Here is a 4,729-nt window from a genome sequence, read left to right on the forward strand (position 1 = left end):
TACAGGTCTTTTGTGTCCCTGGTAAGATTTATTCCCAGGTATTTTATTTTTGGGTAGCTATTGTAAATGGTTGACTGCTAACCAGAAGGCTGGCAGTTCAAACCCACCAGCCACTCCTTGGAAGGAAGGTTGGGCAAGCCTACTTTCATAGTGATACTGCCTCGGAAACCCAAGGAGGGATCACTATGAGTTGGGGCCGACTCGATGGCAAACAACAACAAAACAACATTGTAAACGGTATTGATTTCCTTATTTCTTTTTCACCAATCTATTTGCTGGTGTAGAGGAATCCATCTGATTTTCGGATGTTGATCTTGTATCCTGCCACGATGCTAAATCTCTGAATTATGAACTCAGATTTTTTCTGATTTCAAAGACCCTATTCCTCCAACTTTATCACTCTTTAAGCATTTTATGGTACCAAAATACTGCCTCACTCTTAACATATTCGTCTTTGTCTCATTTCTTCTAAGGCATTTTTAAAGATGTCTTAATTTGTTTTAAGATTAAAGATTATAGAGCAACACTGTCCAATAAATTTTTCTGTCACGATGGAAATGTTTTCTGCATTGCCCAGTATGATAACCATTAACCACTGGGGCAACTGAACCCTTGAAATGTGGTTAGTGTGACTGAGGAACTGAATTTTAATTTAATTTTAATCTTAGTATAAGTATCAGTAACCACATATGACTGTTGTTGTTGTTGTTATGTGCCGTTGAGTTGGACCCGACTCATAGCAACCCCTCCTTGGGTTTCCGAGGCAGTATCACTACAGAAGTAGATTGCCCCTCTTCCTTCCGGGGAGTGGCTGGTGGGTTTGAACCGCCAGCCTTCTGGTTTGCAGTCAAGTGCCTTAGCCACTATGCTATCAGAGCTTCCCACATGTGACTAGTGGCTACGTTATTGGACAGTGTAGTTAGAATGTAAGAGTAAAAAGCTAAAGGTAAAGTTCTCTTTATATCATGTTGTTGTTGTTGTTATGTGCCGTCGAGTCGGCCCGGCCCCGATTCATAGCAACCCCGCCTTGGGTTTCCAAGGCAGTATCACTACGGAAGTAGATTGCCCCATCTTCCTTCCGAGGAGTGGCTGGTGGGTTTGAACCACCAACCTTCTGGTTAGCAGTCAAGTGCCTTAGACACTATGCTACCAGAGCTCCCCTTTATATCATAGCTATTGCTTTGTAGGCCACTTTAAGAAGCATCTTTGTTTTGCTCCTTCTCTCTCTTCCAAAACAACTAAAATTTTCTAATTCTGGTCTTATCTTTCTCAAGGATTTGTCTTAGGCAAGGGATTTCTTTACCCTGTGTTTTGTTTTGTTTTGTTTTTTGCCTTTACGTTGTTTACATGCATACATATCCATTTGTGGCATCTGCCTTTATGGACAGTGGTTATAAAGCAAAGGGCAGGCAAAGGAATTTATCAGAATGTAGGATTATAGAGTAGCTCTAGATTAGTGACATGGTTCTTAGTAAATGATGTAAGAAACGAAAGGCCTTCTTGAAATGTTAAGTTTTTTATTTTTCCAAACTTGGGTTATAATTTACGTACAAGAAAATGTTGTTGTTGTTGTTAGGTGTCATTGGGCCAGCTCTGCCTCATAACAACCCTGTGTTCAACAGAATGAAATACTGCCCTGTCCTGTGCCAGCCTCACAATCCTTGCTGTACCTGAGCCTATCATTGCAGCCACTGTCAGTCCATCGTGTTGTGAGGGTCTTCCCCTTTCTCATTGACCCTCCGCTTTACCAAGCACCCTTCTCCAGGGAGTGGTCCCTTCTGACAGTATGACCAAAGTAGGTGAGACGAAGTCTGGCCATTCTTGCTTACAAGGAGCATTCTGGCTGCACTTCTTCCAGAACAGATTTGTTAATTGTTTTGGCAGTCCATGGTACTTTTAGTATTCTTCGCCAACACCACAACTCAAAAGCATCAACTTTCTTTGTTCTTCCTTATCTGTTGTCCAGCTCATGTGCATATGAGGCAATTGAAAATACCATGGCTTGGGTTAGGTGCACCTTAATCCTCAAAGAGACATCTTTGCTCTTTTGTACTTGAAAGAGGTCTTTTGCAGATTTGCCTAGTGCAATACCTCGTCTGATGTCTTCTTGCTGCTGCTTCCATTGGTGTTGATTGTGGAACCAAGTAATATGAAATCTTTGAAAACTTCAATCTTTTCTCCATTTATTGTGATCCTGCTTATTGTTCCAGTTGTGAGGATTTTCATTTTATGTTGAGGTGTAATCCATACTGCAAACTGTAGTTTTTAATCTTCATCAGTAAGTGCTTCAAGTCATCTTCATTTTCAGCAAGCAAGGTTGTGTCATCTGCATATCACAGGTTGTTAATGAGTCTTCCTCCAATCCTGATGCCATACTTTTCTTCATATAGTCCACTTTCTCAGATTATTTGCTCAGTATACAAGTTAAATAAGTATGGTGAAAGGATACAACCCCGACACATTTCCTTCCTGATTTTAAACCATGCAGTATCCCCTTGTTCTGTTTGAATGACAGCCTCCTGGTCTATGTACAGGTTTCTCATGAGCATAATTAAGTGTTCCCATTCTTCTCAGTGTTATCCATAATTTGTTATGATCCACACAACCAAGTGCTTTTGCATAACACAAGTAATGTACTGTCAACATACTACTGCAACCATTTTTTAATTATCTTTAGCAAGATTTTACTTGTGTGTGATATTAATGATATTGTTCAATAATTTCCACATTCTGTGGGATCACGTTCTTTGGAATGGGTACAAGTATAGAAGTCTTCTAGGCAGTTGGCCAAGTATCTATCTTTCAGATCTCTTGGCATAGCCCAGTGAGTGCCCCCAGTCCGTTTGTTATAACATCTCCATGGGTATTCTGTTAGTTTCTGCAGCCTTGTTTTTCACCAGTTCCTTCAGTGCAGCTTAGACTTCTTCCTTCAGTACCATTGGTTCTTGATCATATGCCACCTCCTGAAATGGATGAACATTGACCAATTCTTTCTGGTACAGTGACTCTGTATTTCTTCCATTTTCTTTTGATGTTTCCTGCACCATTCAGTATTTTGCCCATAGAACCTTTTAGTACTGCAACTCGAGGCTTGACTTTTTTCTTCCGTTTTTTCAGCTGGAGAAATGCCGAGCATGTTTATTCCCTTTTGGCTTTCTAACTCTAGGACTTGGCACATTTTGTTATAATAGTTGACTTTGTCATCTCGAGCTGCTCTTTGAAGTCTTCTGTTCGGCTTTTTCATCTTGTCAGTTCTTTCATTTGCTTTAGCTACTTTCTGCTCAAGGGCAAGTTTCACAGTCTCTTCTAACATCCATTTTGGTCTTTTCTTCCTTTCCTGTTTTTTTTAATGACCTTTTGCTTTCTTCATGGGTGCTGTTCTTGATGTCATCCCACTATTCTGTGGTTTTCGGTCATTGGTGTTCAGTGCATCAAATCTATTTTTAGATGGTCTCTAAATTCAGTAGGGATACAGTCAAGGTCATATTTTGGCATTATTTCTTCCTTAAATGTTTGGTGGGCTTTACTAATGAGGCCAGCTATACCTGGAATTTTCTTTTTGGAAAAGTTTTTAACTATAAATTCAATCCATTTCCCATATATCAGGGTTTAAGGGATTAAGGTTGGGAGCTCTGGTAGCATAGTGCCTAAGGCACTTGACTGCTAACCAGAAGGCTGGCAGTTCAACCCACCAGCCACTCCTTGGAAGGAAGGTTCGACAATCTCCTTCCCTAGATACTGCCTTGGAAACCCAAGGAGGGGTCACTATGAGTCGGGTCCAACTCAACAGCACCTAACAACAACAACAAAGTTAGATTTTCTGGAGTGATCTTTGATACTTTGTGCCTTTCAGGGAATTTTTCCTTTTCATCTAAGTTGTTGAATTTATTGGCATAAATTTTTTATAATTTTTTTTTAAATTATTATCCTTATGTGATCCAGGGTATTTAGTGATATTACTCCTTTTTCCTTCTTTATAGTGATCATTTATACGCTCTCTCTTCCTGATTAGTCTGGTAAGCAAGTTATTAATATAATTACTCTCTTCAACAAACCAGCATTTGGTTTCCTTGATTCTGCATTGTTTTTTCATTTTCTATTTTTTATTCTTATCACTATTTCCTTTTACTCTGCTTAATTTGAGCTTAGTTTTCTTTTCTTTTTTTTAAGTAAAAACTTAAGTCATTGATTGGAGACATTTCATTTTCTTCCAATATGTGCAGTTAATGCTATAAATTTTCTACTAGGCACTGCCATTTACTTGCATTCCATAAATTTTGCTATGTTGTGTTTTTATTATCATTCACTTCAAAATATTTTATTTTATTTATTTTGTTGCTGTTGAAAATTTACATAGCAAAACAAGCACCAGTCATTGCGTTTGTACATGTTTCAGTGACAAATTGTTTATATTCTTCGAGTTGTGCAATCATTTTCATCCTCCTTTTCAGTTGTTCCTCACTCATTAGCATAAAGCCCCTTAAGGTTCCTATCTAATCTTTTGAGTTGCTTTTATCACTTTCATCCTATATAGATCATTCTTTTTTTAAAAAAATGCATTTTATTGAAATATAATTTATGTACAGTGAAATACACAAAACTAAAGTGACATGGGTCAATGCATTTTTTTTTTTGCAGTGTTCCCTCCCCTGCCCTCCCATCCCACCCCTGGCAACTAACAAAGAAAGTTTCCCTCCATATATAAACCTTTCCTTGACCCTCCACAACA

At 38.6% G+C, this 4,729-nt stretch overlaps 1 protein-coding gene across 1 annotated transcript in view; it reads left to right on the plus strand.

Moving 5' to 3' along the window:
• ATP11B (ATPase phospholipid transporting 11B (putative)) overlaps positions 1-4,729 on the plus strand; it is a 124,583-nt gene that overhangs the window by 5,394 nt on the left and 114,460 nt on the right. The window lies entirely within an intron of this gene.

Source organism: Orycteropus afer, unplaced genomic scaffold, assembly GCF_000298275.1.
Source record: "Orycteropus afer afer isolate SDZICR_OR568_19922 unplaced genomic scaffold, OryAfe1.0 scaffold00032, whole genome shotgun sequence".
Classification (NCBI taxonomy): Eukaryota; Metazoa; Chordata; class Mammalia; order Tubulidentata; family Orycteropodidae; genus Orycteropus; species Orycteropus afer.